Genomic DNA, 20,430 nt, shown 5'->3' on the forward strand with positions numbered 1-20,430 from the left:
GAACTGTCAGCCGCTGTCTCCAAGAAATCAGAAGCAAAGGGGAAACCTAAGACTTCTATCACGAAACCAGCCGCCAGCACTCCAGTGCAGCTGACACGGACTTCCCCGCGGTTGTCCAACGTCACACCCGTAACTCCACCTCCAGCCGAGGCTGAGAGGGAGGTACAACCCTGCGTGGTAGAATTAGACTCTGAGGAAGAGCTAATGGAAGGCCAGGAACTCATTGGAGATCTGGATCCTGTTGACCATCCTGAGCTGCAGTCTTTACTGGCAGAAGTTGGACCCAGCAGGGCAGACTTCAGTAAGGGACAGAGAGAATGTCCAACTCTGGAAGGTCTTCGCCATCAGGCAGAAACTCAGGCTGAAGGGCAAGAGCCTGGGAAATACAGGTTGCACTGGGAAGATGGCCTCTTCTATAGTGAACTGACCGAGTCTGCACCTGGAGACTACAAACGACTTGTAGTACCCCAAGAGAACAGACGACAGTTCTTGCAGTTAGCCCACGAGATTCCTTTGGCTGGTCACTTAAGTTTCAAGAAGACTAAGGAAAGGCTCTCGCTCTACTTCTATTGGCCAAAGATGGGGGTCGAAGTAGAAAAACACTGCAGGAGCTGCCACACCTGCCAGATCTCTGGTAAGGTTGGATCCAAGAACGTGGCACCGTTAGTGCCTCTCCCAGTTGTGGGAGTCCCATTTGAGAAAGTAGGGATTGACATTGTTGGTCCCCTTGATCCTCCAACCTCCTCAGGCAACAGGTTTATACTTGTTGTAGTAGACCATGCTACTAGGTATCCTGAGGCAATTCCTATGAGGACTGTTACAGCTCTGGCTGTGGCTAAGGCCCTCCTTGGTATTTTTACCAGGGTCGGGTTTCCTAAGGAAGTAATCTCTGACAGGGGGTCAAACTTTATGTCCCACTACATGAAAGCCATGTGGAAAACTTGCGGAGTAACTTACAAGTTCTCAACGGCTTACCACCCACAAACCAATTGGTTGGTAGAACGGTTCAACCGAACCATGAAGAGCATGATAGGTGCTTTAGATGAACCCCTTAAGCGTAAGAGGGACCTTCTATTGCCATGCCTTCTCTTTGCTTATAGAGAAGTCCCTCAGGAGGGAGTAGGTTACTCTCCCTTCGAACTACTCTATGGTCATCCCGTCAGAGGTCCATTGGCCCTGATTAAGGAGGGGTTGGAGAGTGCTCCTTCCCCCAAGCCAGTCAGAGTGACTGACTACGTGATAGGTCTCCGGAGGAGAATGTCGCACATTATGACGCAAGCAAGCGATAACTTGAAAGCTGGACAAGCATTGGTCAAGCACTGGCAAGATCAAAAGGCTAACATGGTTGAGTTCGCTCAAGACCAGCTCGTTCTCGTTATGATCCCAACAAGGCAGAGGACCTTGCAAGATAAGTGGATGTAACCCTACCGAGTAGTGGGTAAACTCGGAGAGGTTAACTATCTGGTGGACTTGGGAAATCCCAAGGAGGCTCCGACAGTCTTTCACACCAACCGACTTAAAGCGTATGTCTCACAACCTGATGTAGGAGCGTTGCTTCTAGCATCATCCGAGGAAGAAGAAGAGAGTGAAGCTCTTCCGGATCTCCTCAGAGGCTTACCTTTAGATGAAAAAATTGAAGGAGTGAATCTCTCCTCCAAACCCGAGCAACAAGAAGAGTGCAAATCTATGTTGAATCAGTTTGCCTCTCTGTTCTCGCTTTCACAAGGCTTGACCCCTTGGGGCCAGCACGACATACTCACTGGTGACTGTCTGCCGGTCAAAAGCAGAGGATACCGCATGTCAGAAAACGTACGAACCCACATCAAAGGTGAGGAAAGCAAGATGCTTGATCTCGGGGTAATAGAGCCCTCTACTAGTCCATGGTCTAGCCCAGTTGTGTTAGTACCAAAGGCCGGATCTAAAGAACTTAGATTCTGCGTGGATTATCGAGCTCTTAATGCAGTCACCACGACTGATGCCCACCCTTTGCCAAGAACAAATGAGTTGGTGGACAAACTCGGCACCGCCAAGTTCCTCAGCACATTTGACTTGACGTCAGGCTATTGGCAAATAGCCCTGACAGACCATGCCAAGGAGAAAACTGCATTTTCTACCCCCGTTGGTTTATACCAGTTTAAGGTAATGCTTTTCGGACTGAAGAATGCACCTGCTACGTTTCAACGGATGGTAAACCAGGTTCTGAATGGGATGGAGGACTTCTCCATGGCATACTTGGATGACATCGCAGTGTTCAGCAATTCCTGGGAAGAACATGTAATCCACCTGAGAGATGTTTTGCAGGCTCTTGGACGAGCCAATCTGACCATAAAGGCGAGTAAATGCCAAATTGGACAGAGTAAGGTAGTCTATCTTGGGCATGAGTTAGGCGGTGGAGAAATAAGGCCTTTGCTCAGTAAGATCAAAGCTGTGCAAAATTGGACAACACCGACTACTCAAACCCAGGTGAGAGCCTTCCTAGGCCTCACTGGGTATTACAGGAATTTCATGGAGAACTATGGGACCATAGCTTCTCCACTGAATGTTATCTCCTCGCCCAAATTTCCTAAAAAGGTTAACTGGAACGAGGAGTGCAATCAGGCTTTTGAAAACCTGAAACAGGCTCTTTGCCAAGCCCCAGTACTCAGAGCTCCTGATTACCGCCAACACTTCATTGTGCAGACAGACGCTTCCAATGTAGGGATAGGTGCCATACTCAGTCAACTGGATGGGAAAGGTAGGGAGCACCCCGTTTGCTTCATCAGCCGCAAGCTGAAGGATCCTGAAACAAGGTGGGCAACAATCGAACGAGAGTGCTTTGCTATCGTGTGGGCTCTGAAGAAGTTTAGGCCGTACTTGTATGGTTCTACTTTTGTTATTCAGACTGACCACCAACCCTTGAGATGGTTAATGCAAATGAAAGGGGAAAACCCAAAACTATTGAGATGGTCGATCTGCCTGCAAGGGTTTGATTTCACCATTGAGCACAGGTCAGGGTGTCACCACCAAAATGCTGATGGTCTCTCTAGGATGTATGTCATCGACTAGAGGTATGAGATTCATCCAGGAGTGGATTAAATCCTCCTGTCCCTTAGTCTGGGGGGGGCGAGTGTTAGGGAGAATTCTCTGTTTAGGCTGAATTTCCTAACCTAGTGAGTCCCCCAGCAGCTTTGCTGGATTTCTGGAGTTTGTTTTTTTCCATCCTGCCAAGAGTGAGACTCTTTCCTCCCACTCTTGGACATGTATGTGTCATTCCTTTGAAATGTCAATGTGTTCGATGGGCTATGGGGTCTTTTACTCCATAGGGTCTCATATGTTTTTCTATGTGTGTTACACCGCACCCTACGTGTCGTAACACGGGGGCGCCCTAGCGGGTCCCCCACCATAGACTCCATACCCGGGGACTGACTACTGTCTCCCCTGGCACGTAAAGTCACCATTGGCTTTACTAGACCTAAATTTACTAACAGAACTAGTACCAACCATCTTATTGTGGATGTACTAGTAGGGGTAATTCGATTACTCCTGGATCTGTTACTCGAGGGGGCACTGTCCCGTCCCCCCTCGTCGAGTTTTGGCTGGTGGCAGTGGAAACTACTTGTTATGTTCGATCCCGAACATAACCCTATGGGATTCGTCCCATTGTTGGAGATTGATACTTTTTCTCATTAATCTCTGACGTACCACTGATCTACTTATCTTAAATAAGTTTATCGAGTGGTATTTTCTGCCAGAACTCGGTTTTAAAATGGCATCTGTGTTCGTCTCTGTGACTGCTAAACCAAAGGTTGAGCCCTTTGTTCCACTTTTGGCGGGCCTCTGTACAGAGACCCTCCAAAGTGGTGCCATTCTGTCTGGGTTACCTCAGCGGTGTGGGAGGGGGTTTAGGCACCCTGGACCGAGTTGCCTTGCCAACTCAGGTCGCACTCTGGAGTGATTGGCCCAGGTGGTGAGCCTTCCTGCTCACCACTTAGCATGTGTTGATTGACAGCTAGGCTGAATGAATGGGGGTTTTCTGCATAAAAGCAGGGCTTTTGGGACTGGATCTTCAGAAGTCGTCACAGGACCTAATAATCCGACGAGGGTAACGCTGAGCCGACCTACACAACGACACCTCCGGTGGAGCCCTGCGGAACCGACTCACCAATTCCCGACGACAGAGGAGATCTCCCTGCCGGAGAGTCTCTTCCCCTGACTGGTGGGAACAACCAGTCCCCTTTGCTTTTTATTCGCCTCAGGACGCAGTGGTCGAATTGCCCGTGCAGAGCACCTCGGCAACCGGATAGCCACTACCCCTATACCGCGACGAAAAAGGTGGTGCCTTGTGACGGAGCACTCCGCGGCTGGTCTCTTCCCTGGTGGTGCACCGGACTTTACTTTCCTTCGACGACGAGATCATCTCTACTCTTGGCCAAGACCCAACGTGCATCCACCACCAGGAACAACTGCCCCCGCCGGAGCTGCCCTCCACAACAAGGTACCGTGTCCGCCTGGCTTCCCTTTCGTTCGGTTCGAGTGAGGTGTCTTAATCCTCTCCGTTCCGCTGGGTCGCCTCCAAGCTTTGCTCATTCTTTGTTCTGAACTGGTTCAATCTGCCGATAACAATTTGCTATAAAGACTTGAATGCATCTCGACTAGAGACTTTTCGAGACATCGCGCCTTGCCTCTCTCCGAGTGGGCCTGGCCTCTGAACTTTATGATCTATTGCGATTCTTGCCTTCCTGCCTTGCATTTTATCCACGTAGGATTGAACTGTGTTGACTTCATAACCTGCCTATCTTTTTCTCTCCCTTCCTAACTAATATTCGAGTGTCATCTAGGTTGAGGTATACACCTCTGTCTGAAAATAAGTGGTACCGGTAGAACCTAGAGTTGTCGATATTTTGCTAGGGGTATTGATCGTTTTCTACTTCGTAGAGTAATTGTGTTTGATTTGTTTGCCGTGATTTGCTTTAGTGTTTTCCATAGATGTTGTGTTATAAATAAATACCTTGATATCTTTACACTAAGCCTTGTTGCGTGTTTGCTTGTCTTGCTGTGAAGAATTGCCCTATTTTGTATACTCCACATACTGCTCAACTTTTCTTGAGAGAAGTCTGACTGCTCAGCCACAGCTACCAAGTGAATCTGTGTGGTACAGACTGCTACCAAGTGGGTTCACCGCCAGCGCCTATAGTCCTAAATCTTTTAAAGTGGTCCCAGAGGGAACTGCACAGGTTTCCTCCTAACAGCGATTCACAGGAGGGTGTACTGTAATAATTCAACAAGACATGATATCCCCTGCTGCCACACCAGACCCCTGATTAGAATAGGGGTTTCGATGTTTCACGATAGGAGATGGGAACCATAGACGGTGCAGTGTCGCGCAGAGGGGCTGGTGGGATTTGAAGAGGGGGTGATGAGAAAAATAAATGAAAGTTTCCAGGCATTGTGGAATGCAAATATACATGCTTTGACCTGGAAAGATGAGAGACATCAACCCGTTCATATAAAGTCTCTTGCACAAATTTCTTTGTGATTCAGAGACATAGGGACAACCGTCATAGGGGTGAACATTGGCTGCCAGAAGATGATGAGCATCCTGGCGCGCCAGACGGCGGCGATGATGGATCATTGTTGGGTCTGTGAGTCCAAGGCATACGTCCAGTTGCTTCCAGATTTGGGAGAAGTGTGCACCCCCTGTCATGCTCCACAACACTGCTTTGGTCATGCCACTAGTGTACTTGTTAGCATTCAACAACCTCTCTGCATTGCGGCAAAAGAAGATGGTGAAAGAGCGGAGAAAACAGGGAGGAGAGGAAATAAAAATGACCCAAACTCATTGTTTGCGTGGTTGTCCGAGTGGCTGGCAACCATTTTCAAGAGAACTGTCCCTGTGCTCGTTATGATGCTTGTTGCCTTCTGTGCAGGACAGTGGATCATCAAAAACTGTAATTGCAGAAAGAAAAAGGTTTTGTATACAATGTCTGCTAATGAGATGGGGAGTGAGGCTAGCAAAACAGATGCCCAGAATCCTGGAATGAATGATTGAGAGGATGGGGTGCAGGTGGTCTTTGCAGTACCGCCACCGAATGCAGATGATTATGATGCCTTTTAGGTAGCATGTACCCCAGATGGGTGGGATTGCATGGCAATAGGGTCCACATTGGAGGGGAATGAAAAACAATGAAGGGACATGGACCAGGTATCAAGGCTATGGATGCCCAAGACAGTGAGCAAAGAATTGTGAGAACAAAGTGTGTGAATCGATAGATTGATCGAAGTGGGGTATGCAATTCAGGTGGTGATACAGCATTGTTCAAATGAGTGCATTTACCAGCTGCAGGAATGGCGGGAATGGGAGAGGGCACCAATGGCGTAAAAAAGGGCATCATTGATGGCTGTAGCCCAGGTACCAAGAGCATGCACGCAACCTGAGAACCGAGAAGCTAGAGGCTAAGAGTGAGGTGGAGATGCTCAAGGGGACACATGGGAGGCGAGCAATAAGTATGGTAGCATAAACATGTAGGGTACTTCCGCACAGTCTGAAAATGACAGGTGAGAAGACTAGATGTTCTTGATGCAGACACACCCTGCAAGGTACGTCACATAGAAAATTATACTAAAATATACCGCATTGGGGTGTGGGAAGATTAATTCAGGCTGACCGTCCCCAGGAGACAGCAGTTGCTGGGAACAGAACCAGACGATACATACAAGGTCGGCGAGCCCATCTCACAGGTGCTCACGGAGACCAGTGGAATTAAATTCACAAAGATATGGTTGAGGAATCACACTCACAGCACAAATGACGGTTTCAGGTGGGTCTGGACACAAGGATGTTGAATGGAGGAGCGCTCCAGGAAGAAACAATCAGAAGGTGAGTTTTGGTGTCCCTGAAAGGCAACAATTATACTATTTCCTCGATGATGTCTACGAGGCCCCTCATTGGTCAGATGCTATGTGGATGTCTCCCTTCCCACCAGCTCAGGATGTCTTGTGTTTTTCCTATGAGTGCTGACCAATGGCAGATTATTAAACTTCTGGAGGTCAGCACGATTACATAGTGTTTAATAACAGTTAATTTGTGGGATGGAGCATGGTGGAATGTGGCACCACAAGGGGAGATGATGAACCAGGGGATAGCAGTTCTGTTTGCGCCAATCATTTCTAACTAACCTATGTCTAGCTATAGGGGACTGATGTGGCCCAACCAACCAGCTTCGCGAGACACTCGATAACTCGCAACACTAATTGCAACTGTGTCTCACTATGCATGTACTTGCTGTATGAAAGAACTGGCCACAGTGGGCAGTTTTGTCAGCTCTGTGAGAAACCTGAAGGAGTCTCACCTGGGGATCTGTTATACAGTTTGCCAGGACACAACCATCTCTTTTGGATCCAGTTCCTGGGGGTCGACCAGTGTGGGAAGATCACCTGGATGAGGGGTCCTCAGGGAGTGGAAGTGGGACACTGGAGGGTGATACACAGTATCCCCATCCTGATAACACCTTTTCCTCTTCCTACCAGGTTAAACACCTAGGATTTCAACCCCTGCCCCCTTTTACGATACAAACACTTTCCCTGGGACATTTCACTGTGAGCGACAACGGACTAACATCAGAGCTGTATACCTGACATGTCCCAACACCATGGATAGGCAATGTCAGGCAATTACGGATTATTACACACATCTGACTTCCATCCCACTTCCCCACACGGATAAAAGGCAGAGCAAGAAAGCATACTCTGAGCGAGGCAAACCACAAGAGGAAACAGCAGTTCCAAGACTGCAGTTTAATACAAGGAGAAAGGTGGCAAGACCAGAGGTAGTTGCAAGGAGGGAAGTACCCGTCACCTCTAAACACTGTTACTTTCTTTAACTTTGGAAAGTAAGAAACTGAAGACCAGGAACTAAGGCTGATCAGACCTGCACAGTTTGTCAGAGGTACCCGGGGATCTCCTGCATCGATAACCAAGGCGGGGTGGAACAATTGACACCATGGTACTGTCCTTGGCTCCTGCAACAAAGCAGTGTCAAAGAAGACAGCACAGCCGGTGAATCGGAGTGGCTGATACCAAACCAACGTGTGTTTCGAAACAAAGTTGCAAGCAGCAACATTGTACAAAGACAATAGTGTGTGAGGTGTTTGCAAAAAGCAAAACAGATATAATTGGAAACCAAAAAGAGTAGTTGAACTTTATAATTGAACTTTGGGAGGCTAATTCAAATGTATTAATTTATTTATTGCATTTATATAGCGCACAAGCAGCCTACGGGCATCAAGGCACTGTTACTTGAAAGTAACCTTAGTTAGAGAGTTACAGAGATGGTAATATTTGTGGGATACATTTGCGGATTAGCACATAGAAACATTTAGTACATTTAAAATGGGTCACAGGTTAGTCATTCTTAGCTGATAGGTGGTACATTATGTAAAGAGCAGAGTTTTCATAGCTTTGCGGAAGTTGGTGAGGGAAGTCTCAGCTCATAGGGTGGCGGGTAGGGCATTTCAATGTGTGGGTGCAAGATATGGGAAGCTGGATCCACCTGCTCTGGTTGTTTTTATTAGAGGTACGCAGAGCATGTTGGTATATAGTGATCGGGTTGGTCTTGAAGGGGTGGCAGGGTAAATCCTTTGTGATAGGTAGTCTGGTGCGGTGAGATGGAGGCATTTATGGGTCCATGACAAAGCTTTGAAAATAATTATTTCCTTAATTGGTAGCCAGTGAGCTGATTTCCTGGCATCCGAGATGTGTTCTCTCTTGGAGATACATTGAGCTGCACAGAGAGCATTGTTCTGTATGACTTGAAGCCTCTCCAAATTTTTATCGGAGTTCCCTAGAAAAAGAATGTTGCAGTAGTCTAGTCTTGAGCCAGTGATGGATCTGGCTATGTTGGTGCAGATCTCTTTTGAGAGAAATGGCCTGGCTGCGTTGATTAGTTTTGCATGATAGGCAGCGGTTGAGGCAATTACACTGATTTGCCTGTCCATGTATAGGTTAGAGTCCAAGTAAACTCCAAGGGTTTTGACTGAGTCTGAGGCTGGTATTTTGATGGAGTCAATGGCGAAGTGACTGAATTGGGAATCAAGATTTTTTAATGTGTCAGGGGAATCTACCAGGAGGAGTTCAGTCTTGTCGGAGTTGAGGCATAGTCCATTGTCTGCCATCCAAGCTTGGATGGTGTTGTAGATGTTTTTGAGGGTCGTGGAGTCTGTTTCGTAGTTGCCGGTAAAGGTGAGGAGGATCTGAGTATCGTCAGTGTAGTTGGTGTAGGAGATACCCAAAGCGTCAAGGATGAGGAAGAGGGGGCATGTAGAGATGTTGTAGAGCTTGGGAGAGAGGCAGGAGCCTTGGGGCACACCACAGATTATGATGGTGGGAGAGGCTGATGCCAGGTCAGAGAATACTTGCATAGTCCTGTCTTAAGAATGAGGTGATCCAAGCTGTGGCAAAAAGGGAGAACTTGGCAGTGGAAGAGAGGTGGTGGCAAAGGACGTCGTGATCTACGAGATCGAAAGCAGCAGAGAGGTCAAGGAGTTGGAGAAGTGCTGGTTTACCCTGGTCTCTGGCATTGTCCATCTGGTTTTTTAGATCAAGTAGGGCGGTTTCAGTCCCGTGTCTAGGGCAGAAGCCAGATTGGCAGAATCCTAGGAGTTTATTTTCTTCAATGAATTGCTGAACCTGTAGGTAAGCTGCTTTGACAAGTATTTTGAGAAGGAATGGGACAGTGGTGATGGGTCTGTAGTTATTAGGAGAGGTAGGATCGAGGGTGTTTTTTTTTAAGAGAGGGCGGATCCAGGCTTCCTTGAGGGAGGGAGGGACTTTACCTGTGGCAAAGGAGGCATTGACAAAGGAAGTCAGAAAGGGTGGTAGAGTTTTGCTACAGTCCTTAATGATGGTGGCTGGGCAAGCATCACCTTTGCAGTTGGAGGGTTTGATGTTCCTCATTCGGTTGATGATATCTTGTTCCTGAATGGCTTGAATAAGAAGGGTTTGGGGTGGTTGAGGGAAGGGGGTATCTAGGGGAGTGGGTATTGAGTAGCGCTTGTTTAGTGGATAGTATTTTAGTTTGGAGGGTGCTCAATTTGGTTTGCATAGCCGTTTGGATTTGATCACACCAGTCTTTATCTTTGGTGAAATTTTGTGATGCAGGTGTGGGAATCTCTAGCTCCCTGAAGATAGTGAACATTTCTTTTGTATTCGATTTGGCTTCAGAGATCCTGGATGCAAAAGATGTGGCCTTTTCTTGGGTGATTGACTTTTTGTATTTGTTGGAGCAGGCTTTGAAGCTCAGTTTGTCTTTGTCAGAATGGGAGGATTGCCACTTTGTGAGAGCAGCCTGTTTTTCTGTTCGATTTATGAAGAGGTCAGGTGTGAACCAGGTATTAGAGTGGGTAGTGGGTTTGGGTTTGGGGGTTTGAGTGGGGCTATGGAGTTGACAGCTGCTTTGATGGCCACATCTCTCTGTTCTGTTCTCACATCACAATGTCTCTGTTAGGTATCCAACTAATGCTGAGTGTAAGAAAAAGCAAAATCGATATCGAAGTGGTCATGCAAAGGGTCAAGGTAAACCCTGTGCACATTCAAAAGTCTTCAATAGTTTAAAATACATCACAATTGGTCTGAGACTGGCTGAGGGGGATCTGGGGTGAACCGCGAGAAAGAATTCTCTGAAAATTGTTATGAAAGGGATCTGAGCCCGGAAGAGGGGGATCCAACATTGAACTTTTTTGTTTTGGAAAGGATCTGAGCCCGGCTGAGTGGGATCCAGTGTGAACACCCAAATTGAGTTCTGGAAAAGGAAAATAACATTTTGTGTTGTTTTTGTATTCCAGGCCCACTGAGTTGAGCGACTTGCAAGAACTAAAGAGGCTTTGACACTGAAGGTCTTGAACTGTGTAAATGATACCTTTTCCTTGTACCATAGAAGCCAGAGTGTGTGCTTTGCTCGAGTGAATCGCCTTGTTCCGTGCTGAAAACGTGGGCAAGGGAGGCACCCATTCCGCTTTCGCAGACGGCTACCAGACTGCGAGAACATATGAGACTTATTTGAAATCTAGCCTATACAAATATGGGAAGGACCCAAATCCAGCAAAACCTTCCTATGACAAAAAGGTGAGCTTAGGATCTTTTTCCGTTGGCCAAACAGTATTGGTCTCTTGCCTTCCTTGAAAAACAAGCTTGTCTCTAAGTGGCATAGGCCATGTGAAATAGTGGAACGAACAGGAACCTGTACTTATAAACTAGCACAACCTGAAAAGAAACAGAAGCTCCATCTTTATCATATAAATCTCTTAAAAGAGTGGAAGGGAATCCCATCTGCCACCAATGCCACAAAACTATCCTGTTTGGTGCCAGAAGAGGTAGACAACTTTGAATTAATTTCTCAAGAGCTATCTAGTCAACAACAAGATTTAAAAGATGTAATTATCTAATACCCGATGTATTCTCTTAGAAACCAGGAAGCGTGAAAAAACCTACACTACATTAGAACACCTAAGGGAAAAGTGATTCATCTGAAACCATATAGACTCCCAGAATCCCCCAAACAGATAGTGGTTGAGAAAGTGAATAAAATGTTGAGAGTGAACATTATCGAACACTCTTCAAGCCCATGGTCCGCCCCTATTGTATTGGTCCCCAAACCTGACCATTCCTGGAGGCTTTGCATAGATATCCACCAAGTTAATGCCATTTCTGACTTCGATGCTTATCCCATGCCAACCATGAAATACATCAGCTTCTTTGTAGGGAATTGTAGCGTGCAACTTCAATGCCAGAAAGTGAAAGCCGTACTTGATACCCCTACACTTAAAACTAAAAGAGATCTCAGAGCATTTCTACGGTTAATCAGATATTACCATAGGTTTATCGCAAATTTCTCGGACAGAAGAGCTAGACTGACAGACAAACCAAAGAACACAGAGCAAAAGAACATTAATTGGACCAAGTGGATGTTATATGTGATAACAACCTAGAACAAACCCTGTGCCCGAACCCGATCCTAAAGGTAGTAAATTTCTCAAAAGAATGTGTACTGCAGACAGACGCATGCCTTACAGGGCTAGGAGTAGTCTTATCCCAGAATTGCGACGCATTGGAACCTCCCATCTTGCTTACAAGTCAAAAACTTTTCCAACGTGAAAAAAAGTTACTCCGTGCTGGAGTGAGAGGGCCTTGCCATCAAGTGGGCCATTATCCACAATAAAGTTCACACTTGTCACTGATCATTCTCCACTAGTTTAGATTAGCCAACAAAAAGACTCTAACCCTCAAGTCATGCGATGGTTCCTACACCTGCAACCCTACTGTTTCACTGTGGAGCACCAAATAGGTAAAGATCAAGGGAATGTGGATTTCCTCTTTCACTTCCCCTGTGAACCAGATGCGGCACCATCGCATAGGTGAAGGTTATGCGAGAAACCTAAAGGTGTCTCTCCCGCTTGTCCCTGAGGATCTGTCATCCAGGTGGCGAAGACACAGCCATTGCTTTTGAATCCAGTTCCTGGGGGTGGGTCAGTGTGGGAGGATCACCTGGATGAGGGTTTGTTGGGGAGTGGAAGTGGGACACCGCAGGGTGAAACGCAGTTTGCCCTTCCCAATAACACCTCTTCCCCTTCCACCAGGTTAAATACCTAGGATGTCAACCTCTGCCCCCTTTTACGACACAAACACTTTCCCAGGGACATTTCACTGTGAGCGACAACGGACTAACATCAGAGCTGTATACCTGACATGTCCCAACACCAAGGACAGGCAATGTCACCCAATTACGGATTATTACACCCACCTGACTTCCATCACACTACCCCACATGGATAAAAGGCGGAGCAAGAAAGCACACTCTGAGCAAGGCAAACCACAAGAGGAAACAGCAGTTCCAAGATTGCAGTTTAATACAAGGAGGAAGATGGCAAGACCAGAGGTAGTTCCAAGGAGGGAAGGACCCGTCACCTCTAAACACTGTTACTTTCTTTAACTTTGGAAAGTAAGAAACTGAAGACCAGGAACTAAGGCTGATCAAACCTGCAGAGTGTGTCGGAGGTACCCGTGACTCTCCTGCATCGATAACCAAGGCGGGGAGGAACGATTGCCGCCATGGTACTGTCCTTAGCTCCTGCAACAAAGCAGCATCAGAAAAGACAGCAAAGCCAGTGAGTCGGAGTGGCTGATACCCAACCAACTTGTGTTTTGAAACAAGGTTGCAAGAGGCAACAATGTACAAAGAGAATAGAGTGTGAGGCATTTGTAAAAGGTGATGCAGATATAATTGGAAACCAAAAAGAGTAGTTGAACTTTATAATTGAACTTTGTGAGGCCAAGACAGGATACCATAACCTGAGTGGTCCGGCGCCACTTGGGTGCTCATTCGAAAGTCTCTGTTAGTCATCGCACTGATGATAAGTGTGAGAAAAAGCAATATTGAGATCGAAGTGGTCATGCAAAGGGTCAAGGTAAACCCTGTGCACATCCGAAAGTCTTCAACAGTTTAAAATACATCACAATTGGTCTGAGCATGTCTGAGGGAGACTAACTGAGAGAAAGAAAGAAATCTGAGCCTGGCTGAGGGTTAACTGGGGTGAACCGTCAGTCACCCGAGAAAGAATTTTCTGAATACTGTTATGAAAGGGATCTGAGCCCGGAAGAGGGGAATCCAACATCAAACTTTTGGTTTTTGCAAAGGATCTGAGCCCGGCTGAGGGGGATCCAGTGTGAACACCAAATTTGAGTTCTGGAAAAGGAAAATAACGTTTTTGTGTTGTTTTTGTATACCAGGCCCTCTGAGTTGGGAGACGTGCAAGAACTAAAGAGTCTTGGACACAGAAGGTCTTGAACTGTGAAAATTGAACTGTATCCTTGTGCCGCAGAAAGCCCGAGTGTGTGCTTTGCTCGAGTGAACCGCCTTATCCCGTGCCAAAAATGTTGGGAGGGGAGGCCAATGGCCCGAACATCCTGACTTATCATTGGGTGAACACTTCTTTCTTTTTCATGAACATCATCCCACCTTATTTTGTATATTAGTGGTAAGGATTGGCAATAGATTTTTTTAGTATAGGCCCTTTTTAATTTGACAAGACCCCACTAGGACTGCATTATTATTATTTGATGGTTGTAGCTTGCTCCCATCTGTAGATTTAGGTTTAGATAGGTGTTCATATCACCCTTGTGAAAATTCAATAAACACCCTTGAACTGTGATCAATTGTGTCTGTCTTACTATTGATACCATGCCTTCCTTTCATGTGGTGTCATAAGTGGGATGTGACTCAATTGAAACAGATTGCGGAACCCTACAATTCCAGAGGCTTAGTCATAGAGCCACCAACCCCTCTGTTGCCACAAAAAGAATCAATAGGCTTCAATATCTATAGCACTAGAGAGGCTACTATCCCTCCTGGGAAAAGAGGAATGATTCCCACAGATTTAGGGCCTCATTACACGGACGGCGGTAAGGGTTTACCGGCACCGGTATTTTACTGGTACCGGTAAACCCTTACCGCCTTACTACGAGGTCCCTTTGCGGGTTGGAGAATTTAACGCCTGCTTTTACGCAATTTGCGGTGCCGTAATTAGCACCTTCCCCATTCCCAGTATGCCCTATGGGACAAAAATGAGAATGGGGAAGGGCATTACCACCCCACCAACTTTGGAATAGGGCGGTAATTCCCCTTTCCACCAAGGCGGTGCCAGTATTTTACCTGCATGGACCAAGGTGCTAATAGCACCTTGGTCCACCGCCGTCCGTGTAATGAGGCCCTTAGTGTTGATACCCCCTCCTGGGTGTTATATAAGATTGGCCCCAAAATCTGGCCTGGCATGGAAGTTCGGTATAAACGTTCTCGCAGGCGTCATCAATCTTGCTGTTGATACCATGCCTTCCTTTCAGCTCTCATCAATCAGTTCTGTTCCACTGTGCTGCTTAATTTGTGCTTGCCCATCTGTAATAAACTATGTTACGTCTTGCCTGGTGTATGCTGCTTTTTTAATTCCTTCTGGTAAATTACATATTAAATGCTCGTAGAGGACACCCAATACAAGTCATTCGCATGTTACCAGTCCATTGGCCATGCAAAGTAGTCACTTTAAAATAATCAGTTACCAGTATGAGGGTATTGTTGAAAATGTGATTCCAAAATGGTGAACACAACGATAAAACAGGGGCTAAAATGCAGATGACAATGGACCTCATTACGACCCAGGCGGTAAGTTACCGCCTGGGTCGTACCTTTACCACCATGGCGTAAACTACGTGTACGCCATGGTGGTTGGCGGACTTACTGCCCCATTCCGAGGTTGGCGGGGCGGTAAGTCCCCAATCCCCATTTACCCTTCCCCATTCCCATTTTTGCCCCATAGGGCATAATTGGAGTGGGGAAGGCGTTAATTACGCCACCGTAAATTACGGTGGCGTAATTAACAACATGGTCCCTTAGTGCCATGGATTTTAACACCTGCTAAAAGCAGGTGTTAAATCCGCCATGGCGCTAAGGGACCTCGGAATCAGGCGGTAAGGGTCGGCGCTGTTTACGCCGCCGTAAACCCCTTACCGCCTGGGTCCTAATGAGGCCCAATGAGATTTGTGCAAAATGGGTATTTTTTTGTAGACTCCTGGTTATCACAAGAATTCCTTCTGCCAAGAGTTCATGAAAACCAGTCACATTGGTCATGCGAGGTAATGTCACAGTTTGAAAGATTCTTGTTAATGTGTCAGTGACACTCATAAGCAGTTCCCAAACGGAATGATTTTACCCTCCATGCATCCTTCGTGAAGGCACACTGTCCTTTGCCATCCTCCTAATAAAATTGTAAGTCTGTCCGTGTCAGCGCAAATTGTCACCAATTCTCACGAAAAGACAGAAACGAATGAAGAGAAACACTATCCTTAGCCCCACAATCTCTCAAACTCCTCAGGTGGTACTGTTTTAGCCTCCTCACATGCATCATGAAGGCAAACATACCGTCTCACCAGTCCTCAAATCATTTTAAGCACATTGTAATTTTTGATACATGCGAGAATACTCGCAATAACACCTAGTTTCACTGCAGATTTTTTATTTCTGAAAACCGTCAGTTGATATAACGCACCATGAGAGAAATGTAAACGAATTTGTTGCAATGGCATCAGACTAATTTAAAAAAAAAAAAAAAAAACTACTGGAAGTATTTCCACCAAACGAGCAAAAGGCATGACTCCACCTCGCTGTACTGGTACAGAAATGTGCACTTGTTAAAAGTGCACATTTTCTGTATGGCAAAAATAATGTAAAAAAGTAAAAAATGCACATTTTCTGATGCTAATATTATATAACTTTTTTACCACAACTATACATAGCATAGGGGCATTTTGGTATTTAGGTTTCTCAACTGAAGCAATCAAAGAAGTTGCACCCGGTACCTCCTCTCAGAATTCAGCCCATTTTAATCTCTCGCTCTACTGACATGTTCCCAGCATCCTACATATTGCCACAGTAATGACAATACTAAAAAAAAAACTAAAAAAAAACTGCTTTTCTGAACAATCCCTCATTCTAAAGACCTGTCACCCACCACCTAAAACCCTCAAGATGGTGTCTTTAATTGAATTGTTAAATATTTAAAGGTACACTTACTCTGTAACACCTGCCTACCTGATTTCTTGATCCATACATTCTACCAAGACTGCTCTCACCCTCAACTCCAGCTTCCTCACCACTGCTCACCACTCTCACCTCTCCTCCATCCATTTTCTACTCGAGCGCCCAACATCTTTCAACAGCTACATCATCACAACTATTTCCTCACTGACCTTAAAGGATACCTATGGATGTCCTCCAACCTCTCTGGACATTCCTTAACTGTCTCATGGAGCTCCAACTACTCCTCCACATTTCCTTGCCCCAGGTCATCCTCCAAATATTACTCCTCTGCCCACTCCTCTTCACACTCTACTAGTAGTCTCTAGATGAGCTAATTTTTCTTTCAGCTTCAAATACCACCTTTTCCTTGGCAATACACAAGTCTTAATCTCCTTGCTCTCTTTCACTTTTTTCACCTGGACCATATCATCAACTACCTTAACTCAGTCATCCACCACTGGATGCCTCTATGCTGCTTTTATTCTTACGCCCTCTAAGTTGGAAGTCATCTTCCCCCAGACCCCAATGCTAACCCCACTCTATCTGTTCTTATGTCTGCAGATGCTCACTCATGGATCACAACCTTGTGGTCCTCTTTCAAAGTGGCCTAGAACTCTTCCCATTCATCATGATCACTTCCATGACAGGTTACGAAACCCCCTCGACGTGAGACGAATACGTTTGATCCTCATGCTTAATGCTGCATAAACTGTTCCCTACTCTAGTGCTCAGTGCTCCAGATTACTGTGCAAGCATACTTCTTGGTCTTCCTCTCTATTTTCTGCTCCCCTCAACAAAGTTGTCAACGTTGCTACATGCACACATTTCAACTCATGCTCCCCACCTCAACTTCCCATTGCCATCTGCATTGCTCGCTATGCAAAATCTCAGTGTAAGTGTCAGCTCCCCATCTTTAAATTCATCTGTGTTCTTGCCCCCTTTGTTTTCTTACTGCATCTCACTGTACTATCCTGCTCAGACACTGCACTCTTCTTTTCTCAATAACCTACTGGGACACTACACCCTCTACACTATCTCCTGCTTTCATCCATCAGTCTACTTTTCCCACTCCACTGGAATCCATACGTGTGGCCATCTAAGAAATGTCATCAGTCAAACGGTTCAGAACCACGCTCAAACCCGACCTATTATTGAGTGAAGGAACCCTCTCCACCTGTTTAATGGTGTACAGTTGTTTTATTGAAGTGAAATACTTCATTGTAATTTACTTTGACAAACGAACTTTATGGTGTTTTAAATATACATATGTGTATTAAGAGAAAAGGGATATGAGGGCGGGAATTGTGGGGGGCAGGAGTGGGAGGGTGAAATGGGGGATTGTGTGGCCACACCAAACAAAAAGGAAAAAGGAAAAAAATGCCCACACCGTTGCTTTGTCCAAGTGAGGTACCACAAAGTATTTCACTTTGCTAAATCAACGTAGAACCCCATTAACATCCTTTCTTAACTAACCTCCCATCCTATCATCCTTGCTAACATCTAACAAGATAACTTACATGTAAATTGTATTCATGAATACACTGGCACTAGCTCATGAATGTCAAACTACTGTGGGTTTGTTCTCTAGTCCATTTCAGCAGTCTATGTCCCCATATTTAATTATTTTATTGGACATTTGTAAGGTGCTTATACAGCAATCATTGTGTTTCAAGCCGTCCACAAGGCAAAAGGGAAGGAAGCAAGAGTACAATAGAAGACATTGGAAGAAAACATGACACTGAAAATAAATGACAACAGCGGACATACTAGGCCTTGTGACATTCGGAGCGTCTAAGTGCAGAGAGAGAGGGAGAGAGAGAGAGAGAGAGAGAGAGAAAGAGAGAGAGAGAGAGAGCAATAGAGAGAGAGAGAAAGAGAGACTCTGCATATCATTTCTGTTCATAATGACATGCTAGTTTTTCATAAAATGCAGGTAAATGCAAATAAACACATACACACAATCCCATAGTTCACAGACATTCCAGAGTCCTTACTTTGAAAGTGAGCTCCCAGAGAGCAAGAGAGCCCTCTATCTCACGCAACTACGTTGTGATGATTCCGGAAGACCCGATTGATGGGAATATTGAGCACTTACATGAGTCACTGAATCCATTCTGCAGTTACTTACTCCAGTGTTCAAATATTTTGGATGTAAATATGTTTCTTAGTAATTTCATCTAAGCTTGAAACAAGAAACATGGAAGCTCGAATAGAATTTGTATGCTCCACTAGCATACAGGGAGAATGTTTACATGTCTCAGGAGCATAGCTCAGGGGCAACGTGCTCGCCTTGGAAGCAAGGCTATATAGAGCAACACAGGTTTGATCCCCAGGTCCGATTATAAATAACTTATCATATCGTGTGTAATCCCTGCTTGGGCAGGTACAAATACCTCCGATATCAGTTGTTCCCTTCGATCTGCACTCTACATCTTGCATGTTCACTGTGCCTTTGGGTGAGATTCAGTGGTCTTTATCCACTTCCCCAGAAATATTGCTACTTACATTAAACAGTAGTTTTAGTGTATTTGTGTTTATTTTATCGAGCATTTGTAAGGCACTTATACAGCAAGACTCTTGCTTCAAAGTGCCTACAGGGCAGAGGGAGGGAACATGGGACAAAGGCAATAGAATACAATAAAGAATAGGATTGAGGTGGTCCTACTAGGCCTTGTGAGCATTCGGATTGTGCAAGTGCAGAGAGAGGGGAGATCTGGGGCATTTAGCGGTAAGTGCTAAGGAGATTACCGGGTGGGGGTCACATAGTAAGAATGGTCATCTGCCGACAAGCGCAGTCCTGTGAGGAACACAGGCCAGTGGATGCCCAAGGGCAAGTGCTGGGAGCGGAAGGGACTGCACGCGATTGGTTAGGAGATGGCCAAGACTCAGGAGGATACATAAGGGTCAACGCCACCAATCTCAGTGACTGAGGGGTTTAGCACGGGAGAGGGAGGGGGAAGGAGGAGGTGAAGAGGAAGGTTTTGAGGCACTTCTGGAATTTGAGGAGATCCGGCTCAAGACTGAGTTTAAGGCCCTTGAGGAACATGCACATGTAATGGATGGGATTACACCAGAGTAATTCGGAATCCAAATAAAGGAACCAACTCAAGAGGATGGCAAAGTACTGTTTTATTAAAAATTATCTAAAACAGGGAGATTACAACGAACATCTACGGACGTACGCTGAGTCTCTCAATGATCTCCACAAACAACATACTTTTTATAACAATAATGCATCAGAGTGACATCATAATATGTAGCAATAATGAAACTATCTGGTGTTGGAATTGGGTAAGGGAAACATCTCAGTATATTTTTTATAGGACCCAGGATTGTTATTGGCTGCCCGTTATCAGGTGGACAACATATGCCTACCTCTAACAAACATTTAATTTTGGAAACATTAGACACACAGTTTCTCATTGGTTTTCAAACTATAGGGTCCTTTGTTATATGGACTAAAATAATTGCTTGGCACACTTGTGCATTGTAAGGAACATTTGGTTCACTTAACAGCATGTAAGCCAAGACCCAGGTGCAGGGAGGTAGGTTATGAACTGCCTCACTACCCAATTAGCCCAACATCTCTCATTGCCCATGCCTTCTGCCATACACTTGTCTTTGTACTTGGCCTTGCAGAGTATCCTTGTCTTTGAGAATGCTCAAGAGTGAGGGCTTATCGTGCCTGGAAATTCAAGTTCAACTCTATTTCCATCCTTGGCTCACATGACAGGAGACCCGATCTGGTCCATTTTGCAGCTTTTAAATGCTCTAAATTAATGAAACCTTGGCATCTCATGAGTCTTTGATTATACCTTGTTGTGAGAAAATTC

The sequence above is a fragment of the Ambystoma mexicanum genome, chromosome 3q (assembly GCF_040938575.1).
Source record: "Ambystoma mexicanum isolate Mex_15411 chromosome 3q, UKY_AmexF1_1, whole genome shotgun sequence".
NCBI lineage: Eukaryota > Metazoa > Chordata > Amphibia > Caudata > Ambystomatidae > Ambystoma > Ambystoma mexicanum.